This window comes from Curcuma longa, chromosome 3 (genome assembly GCF_044706935.1).
Source record: "Curcuma longa cultivar G26 ecotype Majalengka, Jawa Barat chromosome 3, ITB_CL_G26_1.1, whole genome shotgun sequence".
In the NCBI taxonomy this organism is placed as follows: Eukaryota; Viridiplantae; Streptophyta; class Magnoliopsida; order Zingiberales; family Zingiberaceae; genus Curcuma; species Curcuma longa.
In genome coordinates, this window is record NC_133863.1 from 17,913,436 (window position 1) to 17,922,696 (window position 9,261).

Sequence of the window (9,261 nt, forward strand, 5' to 3'; positions counted from 1 at the left end):
TAGAAGATCAAGAGTAATCTCGAAGGTTCGTTTCCCACACAACGTACGTATTTAACAAAAAAATTTATTAATAAATATCAATAGAATCTGTTAAATCAAACCCCTATCTTTTAGCTTCAATATTGGTTCAAAACCAAACCGAGTTGCTTGGGGAGCAAGGAGAAAGAGGGACTATGATTTTAAACCAAAAAAAATAGGTTTTAAACCTTATAAATAACTCATCATAAGAGTTATATCTATAGACCTCTAACAAATTTGGTTTGCTAACCAAAAACCCACATCCATTAACCTAAAATTCCAAAACGATAAACTTAAGTTTGGTTCACAACCAAACCGCATAGGTTCAAAATCAAACCACTTTTAAATTAAATCAAACCAATTTGGCTTATAATTAAACCAAAGAGGTACCACTTTATTTTCAAAAGGCGTAGCCCATCTGTGCTTCCTTTTTGATAAAATATCTTTAATATTTGCCCTTCATCTACTCTAACTAGACTCAATCTCTCTCGATCTGATAATCCAATTCTCAAACTCATTTTATATCTCTTTGAGAAACTCATAGTGCGTGTGACCTTATAGGTTCCCAATTTATGTTGATCATCCTTAATTAATCATTAATTATAGATCGATCATAAGTGGCACCTAGTAGTATATCATGACCACCAATTGATAGAAAAATCATAGTTGATTCCAGAACCACTTCTGAACCCTTCAATAGCTACAGTTGATTGTGTCTCTATTCCTTTCACTATCTTATACCCGCTTAGTTTAGGACATGGTCTATCTATCAGTCCCCACTAGGCTAACTACGCCACACTTAGCCCAAGTTATAGTTCCTTATCCTACAAATTTATGTAACTCAAAACAACTATCCAATAGGATCATCCTCTTGATATGTTATTGCTTTGGCCAAAAACTTACAAATAACAATCTTAACAAGTGGTCATAGGGTATACGCCTCCTAATTAAAGGAGTGTTGAATCCTTTGTTAGCAACTCAAACACCTTCAAGCAATTAGACTTATATCCAATCATCCCGGGTCTACACCTCCGTAGAGACACTTACTTGAGATGTCAAAGTATAAGTCTTCATGACCAAGATGACTTGAATATCTCAAGTCAGAGTAAACTTACACTCGAGCTTCAATGAAATCTTCATAGACATATATAGGACCATACAAAATTTCATGGTAGGTCACTCCCGATGAACTAGTTACCCTTAACTAGCATCCATATGTTAACTCTCAGCATCCCAATATTTTTAGCCAGTGAGAATTGGCTATATGGAAAAACCAAGGAGTCTAACATATGCTAGTCTCACATAATTGATAATGTCAAATATCATCAATTCATCGACTAGGAAATATTTTAATACGTATATAATTGCACATGTAAAGATACCCACTAATTATGATCCAATCACAATTTCTCTCATGTTATGCATTGTATTGTGGACATCAGCAATTAAGTTTTAGATCAAATCAAATACATAGAGAATGTATACTCAAATAGTGATATTATTTATCCAATAAATAATATAATATCTAAGATGATTGTCTTAGGACATCTCTCAAATATAACATTAACATATATGCATACTAAAGCCAAATCATGTATTAAACATGACATGCGATAAAAAGAGTTGAATTACTATAAATTAAGTGTCAACAATGCATCAGACTACTCCCTAATCCTATGATTAGGAAAACTACTCCATGAAGTTGGAGATACAAGACAGAGACATAATAGAAAGTATTTTTACACTTGTATCAAAGAAAAAAGAGTAAGAAGGCTTAGTTGTGATGTGCGAAGTCATAATCTTGGGAAGATCTCCAAGCTCCTCAGTGGATTAAATCCTTGTGACTCCTTAGACATGGCTCTCTCCTAGGGTTTCCTATCATGGGGGAACCCCTTAATTTGTTAGTGGATGAAATTCTTGTGACTCCTTAGAAATGTTAGGGGTGCCACCACCATACCACGATCATGTTGGGAAGCACGATCTGACTATGTTGGCTTATGGTCAGTAGATGTTGACCCAACACGATTGTGTTAGGGGACACGATCAGACTGTGTTCAGCTCTCGAAGTTTTCTCTTCATCTGATAGCAAAGAGCACTACCATGTTAGGGAATACAACCTGCTCATGTTTGGTGCTGGAAGTTCAATTGCTGCTCTATTGCTCGCCTAGCTCCATAGGTGATGCATGATCGTGTTTGGGGATACGACCAGACCGTGCACCATGCTAAAATGCACACTCCAAGACTTCATAACTCCGATTAAGTTCTGAATTCACTTCTTATCAATAATAATACATAAAGAGCAATTCTCCAAACTAAAATAATAAAAACAATGTAAAAGTGATGAAAGTATGTAAAATATGCTCCTGTAATAAAATGAATGCATGCAAAATAATATCAAAAATATATGCATGAAGCACACACATCAATAGCCTTGACCTGTTAGGACTTCATGCTTCATTTTAACTTCCTGTTGGACTTTTAACTGTCAAGTGTCCAATCAATTGTGACCCACTTAGACTTTTCTCTTGCCAACTAACATAATGATTTACTGTCGAGTATTCGATCAACCTTGACTTACTTGATGTCCAACTAACATATTGATCAAATATCAAAATTCAACTCGAATTAACTTGAGCTTTGTCAATCTAATCAACTTTGACTAAAGATTGATTGCACCAACCAAAATTACTAGTCAAGATTCATTTTGGTTTATAAGTATAATTATTTACTGGCTAAAATTCATTTTGGTTGATAAATTTAAATGTTTATAGGCTAAAATTTATTTTAGCCAGTAAATTTAAATGTTTGTTGACCAAACTCATTTTGGACAGAAATAATTTATCAATAAACCTAATTTTTCCCGTAGGCTGTGACGGCCTCGGTGGCCTCCTTATTGCGAGGTTGTGAAGTTGCAACCTCGCTAGGTGATGTAGTGACCTCATTGGTGGTACTGTTACTGTGTCTTTTGAGTTAATACCGCTGGATTCATTATCGACATTCATGGAAGGATGGAAAGTTAGTTCCACCTAATTTTGGGTGGACAAGAAAATGGGCAAAAATCTAAATTTAGAATTTATTAATCTATTATTTTTTTAACAAGTAAATAGAGGAAAATATCTCGACTCTTATGCAATTCATTCTTTCTCTCATTCTCACCTCGAAGTAATAAGAGCATTAGCTCTAAATAGAAATATTCAATTTGTTAATTGATGCACTTGAGTCAATTCACTGATTGAAGACACTTTTCAATCAACTAGATCACCGAATATGATCATCTATTTCATCTTTATGGTCGAGTTTTCGCCTAGATTAAAAACTACCCTCTTATATGTGCAATCTCTCAACTCTTAACTCTCTCAGAGTTTACCTTACAACTCTTTACAGCGAGGATATCTTTTGTTAGTCTTCTCATCTTTCTGGTGCACTAAGCCCTTAGTTAGCTTTGTGTATTATCCTTAATTCTCCGTCTACATAGTGCACCTCCTCTAGCATAGTTGCACTCTGATGCTCTCCTCATCCTACAATCTCTTAGATGTTCCACTCCATCATTGTTTGATTTTTTTTGAACATCGAGCCATCAAATCACTATTAACCTTGGCCATGTTAGGTCGTCTCCATGTATATATCCATTACACACTAGAAAATATAGATTATTAGCAATGAACATTAGCGACAAAAATTTTTCATCGTAAATTGGTGACGAAATTAGCCTCGAACTCTTATTTCGTTGCCAATTTGCGATGAATTTGATGACAAAAATAATTTAGTTGCAAAATTCGAAATGTAATCATTTTTGTCATGAAAATCATCACTAAATTTTTGTTTGTCATGAAATTCATCACTAAATTTTTGTTTGTCGCAAAAATTATCGCAATTTGGTGTAAAAATCAAAGATTCATCGCTAATTTGGTGATGAATCATTGATTGATCGCCAAATTGGTGATGAATATGAATTCATCGCCAAAACCCCTAATTTTACACCAACCGATCATGATCTTTTCTTTCCTCGATCCTTGATTTTTCAATCTCCTCTCCACTTTCCCCTATTTGACAATCGTGATCCAAGTTCCAGTGACTATGACGGTGATGACGACGAGCTAGGCGATGGTGAAACTTGGTAAGCTCTTCTCCCCTCTCTCTTTTCCACTCTCATCTTCTCCCCTCTTGCTGTCGATGCCCGGTGGTTGGTTGGCCGTTGCTTAGGCCGACCGCTATGCCATTTTGGTTAACCGATCGGTCGATGAGGCGGCCCTGGTGCTACTGAGGTGGGCTGGCCGGTTGGGTTGGGCGAGGTCGGTTGGGTAAGGGACGATGGTGAGGCAAGGGCCGACGGTGAGGGTTGGCCAGTTGGGTGAGGGACGGCGGTGAGGTGAGGGACGACGATGAGGTGAGGGTCGACAGTGAGGTTAGGGCTAGCGGTGACGATCAGTTGGGTGAGGGACGTTGGTGAGGTAAGGATTAGCAGTGAGGTTAGGGACGAGGCTAGATTGGGCACAGTTAAGGTCGACTGGTTGGGTTGGGCATGCTTAGGGATATTTGCTGACCCCACTAGTCAGTCGGCCAACCGGTTGGTTGTTGACCCCACTAACCAACTGCTGACCCTGGCCAGCCGACCGACGACCCGGGGAGGCTAGCTGGCTGATGAACAAGGATATTGATTGGATAGTATTTTGGCAAAGGCTAGCTAACTAAAAATTAACTAGAATCTAAATCCATATGAGGTAATATAGATGACATTTGCAACCAAGTACACCATATTACAAGATTACAAGGGAACTTCTACAACCTCATTATCAAGCAATTCAATTCAACTTAGTGTATTATTTAGGAACTTTTAGCATATGTATTGACCGATAGTCAAGCTTCTTCTAATGATTTATCTTTCTACCGAGTCAATGGCCATTCAAAATTACTAATATTATTTTCCTAGTCATATCTGAGCTTGGTTTATATAATTGATTATTTAGCTTTCAATATAATTTTATTCATTATCTTTGTTAGATAATATGACTTCGTAATATTGTTTGTGCAGGTCTCATTTTGACGTGTGCTTAAAATATTTGGATACACTCGTTTTGTTCACCTACTTTAGGTATAATTTTACTTATTGTTATAAAAATTTAGCATGATTGAATTATGTTATGGTTGTTAATGAGGTAGTAGTAGCTTTTATATGTAATAGTTTTGTTTAATATGTTAATAAATTAAAAATAGGAAAAATATAGAAAGAAAGGAGTTGGATGTATAAAAAGAACAAACTTGAACGTAGAGGTTTAACTGATGAGTTTATTGTTGGGTTGGAATAATTTTTGAATTTTACTTCTACTAATATTGAGTTTATGGATGGGGATAAGATAAGATGTCTGTACAGAAAATGCCACATTGGTAAATTTTTACAGTTTGATAAAGTTTGCGAACATCTTTATAGATTTAATTTTACCCTAAATTACTATAATTGGACATGTCATGGTGAACCATTTATATCTAATAAGAATTATGAATAAAACATATAAGTCTCAGTTAGTGGTGATCAGAGTTATTATAATCAATTAAATCCATATCAGAGGATGGTAATTGATGCAGGGGGTCATAATTTCTTTCCTGAATCGAGTTTTGCAAGTTCTAGTTGTCCTCCAATAAGGAACAAATGTTTACTACTTATACATCACTATTGGAGGGGGTAGAAGAACAAAGTGTTCATGAAAATGTGAATAATGAGGCATATCTCAAATTTCAAGAAATGTTGAGTGTTGTAGATGAACCTATGTGGGCTGGTTGTGATAGTCATACTAAATTATCTCTCACTGCAAGACTATTGAATGTCAAGGTAGAGCATAAATGTGTCTGAAGATTATTTTAATGATTTTGTTCAAGTTATCGGAGAGGTATTGCCGTGTGATCACATAATGCCTAATGATTTTTACAGTATGAAAAAACTTGTGAAAGAATTAGGTCTTTTAGTGGAAAGGATTGATGTTTGCAGAGATGGTTGTATGATATATTGGGGAGAAGATCAAGATGCAGATGTGTGTAAATTCTGTAATCAAGCTAGGTACAAGAGAATCAATAGGAGTCAACAGCGACGTAAAACATACAGTTAGTTATTTTATTTGCTTTTAACTCCTAGGTTACAAAGACTCTATGCATCAGAACTACTGAACTGACTTGGCATGAAAATCATAAAACAGAAGAGGGTCTAATGTGTCATCCATTAGATGCAGAGGCATGAAAAAATTTTGATAGAACATATCTTGAATTTGTTAAGGGAACTAGGAACATAAGATGAGGTCTCTGTGCTGATGGATTTGCTATATTTGGCAAATCAGGAAGAAATTATTCTTGTTGGCTAGTTATATTAACTATAAATAAAGTTGATTTTTTAAGTACGTAATTTCTTACGTCTGATTGGATCTTAAACTTAATTACTGAATGCCCGCAATACGATTCATAGCATGAGAAAATTTATGATTGGATCACAACTTGTAAGGATCTTTACATGTGTAATTATCAATATTGAAATTATCCCTAGTCGATGAATTGATGATTACGGATGTCATCGATTTTGTTAAGACTAGCACATTTAAACTCTTTGGTTCGACAAGCAACCGATCTTACTTGCTAGAGACATTGGATGTTGAGAGATAAACGTGAATGCTGATTAAGGGTAATCAGTTCATTATAGTGACCTACCTTGAGATTTCATATGGTTCTTTTTAAGCATATGTCAACAAGATCTCAATGCAACTTAAGTGTTAGTTTCCATAGACTTGTGGTATTCAAGTCACCTTGGTCATGTAGGCTTATACTTTGACATCTTAAGCAGACATCTTTAATAAGGTGTGGACCTGGGATGACTAGGTATAAGTTGAACTGCCCGAAGGTGTTTGAATAGCCCACAGAGGATTCATCGCTCTTTGTTAAGGGAGATGTATACCCTACAGTTGCTTTTTGGGATTATTACTTAAAGTTTTTGGCCAAAGCAACACATATCAAGAGTATGATACTCTTAGACACATGTACAAGTAACTTGAATCCATAGGAAAAGAAAGTAGCTTGGGCTAGGTGTGACGTAGTTAGCCTAGAGTGGACTGACACAGACAAACCATATCCTAAACCAAGCAGGTATAGAACAGTGAAAGGAACGAGGCACGTTTATTAAAGCAGATGAAATGTTTAAAAACCATTCTGAAATCAATCGTTGATTTTTTGATCAATTGAGGATCTTGATGTACTAATAGCTGAAAGTTTAAAAATCATTCTGACCAAATTTGCCTCGAGAAGATAAATCAAACAAAACTTATTTGGGTCAAATAGGAGATCGTTTGGTCACTAAACCAAGCAAACTAAATACAAATCGGTTTGAAACAGTGTTTGACCCGAACCTGATTCAATCAAGAACCGTGTTTTTCTTTTCTTCTCCCGACCTGGCCCATGCGAGCCGCGATCTCTCGAACGTGGCTCGGCCTCCTCGCACGATGACCGCATCCAACAGAGCGGATGCCACCGCCGTTGCTCAGGTTTCTCGCCGATCTCTTCGCGCCGACAGCGAGGATAAAGGGGAGGAGGCCAAGGCAATACAAGCACAAGCAAGAACAGAGAGGAAAACTCTAGCTTTCCCCCATTTTCCCTGTTTTCTCACCGTCGCTGCCTTGACTAAGTTTGAGCAAGATCTTGCCGACCGCCGGAGGAGAGCTGAGAACAGGTACCTTTACCTTTCGCCTTGCTCCCGCTTTCTCCCAAGCCCTGCCACCACTGCCTCTACCCTATTTCTCACAGCCGCCACTGTTGCCACCTTGCTCCACCGTCGGCCAGCTAGGGTTTAAGTGAAGGGTGAAGGTGTTGCCACTTCGGGGTTCTCAAAACCATAATTGTTGTCGCCGAATGGTTTGCCGAAGAAGTTTTCATGGAATTCTTCATTGGACGGAGAAGTTATGGGTTTTCCAAAATTGCGGATAGTTTTTAGAGGTTTTGCCTTGTGCCTACGGCGTTTCCATTTCTCAAAAAGTGTTTCGATGATTTTTCTATGTTCTGTATTAACAGAATTATGATTCCCGATGACAGAAAGAAAGCTTTAAAAATGATCGCGATGTGTGTTGTTGTGTGTTTTTGGTATTAGGGGTTTCTCTCGTATCGACTGTTACTGCTCGTCAGCTAGTACCGAAGACTGTGACTCGACTTGAGGATTTGGAAACTGTCTTGAAGATCACTTCGCATGGATCACCAGTAGAGGCGAGACTCAAATGAGGATTGTGCGATTGATGCCCTTCTCGCTTAGCGTCATACGTCAGGTACACATAGAATAATTAATTTTATAAAATTTTAATTTCTTGTTATAGCTTGTATTTACTGTTTCCCTACTATGCATGCGTGTGTTGTGATATTTTGTATAACTATTGTCGTTCTATTTTCGTTGCGCACGTTTTTAAAATGTGAAAATACGTGCATTGCACCGGGATCATCAACAAACTTCGTATAATCTTCCACCTGAGATGTATATGAAAATATCATATATGTTTTTAACATTAGTTGTGCCTGGCTCCTAAAATTCGAAAAAGTTAATAGATGCTTATATACAACCATTGATTGTAGAGCAGAAACAAATATGGAATGATGATTTTCGTACATATAATGTTTCTATTAATCAGATGTTTGTAATGAAGGTAGCATTTCTTTAGATGATAAATGACTTTTTGGCTTATGACATGTTACCGGGTTGAAGTACCGTTGGAATTTTAGGATGTTCAATATGTATGGAGAGATCAAAATAATTCAGATTGAAACACAGGGGAAAATGCTGAGTTATTTTGATTATTATAGATAATTTTTACCATAAAATTATAAATTTAGAAAGAATAAAGAAGAATTTATTAAAAATAGAGTAGAAAGAACACCTCTGCCATTGAGATTAACAAGTCAATAGATTTAATATAGAGTCCTTAACTTTCTATCTGTTATTGAAGATCCACAAAGTACAACTTATGAATATGGAAGTACACATAAATGGACTAAACGGAGTATATTTTAAAATTTACCGTATTGGTACAAGCATTTGATTCATCATAATCTAGATGTTGTTGGGATGTATACTATAAAGTCTTGCTTTTTGTATAAACATCTATTTTGCAATAATATTGAAATGAGAATTTACCTTGGTCAGAATGTTTGCATTTCTTATGTAATGCAGTTGTCCACTTAATTTATATTGTAGATAACATGGTGGGTTGTGTCACACAAAAGATTATG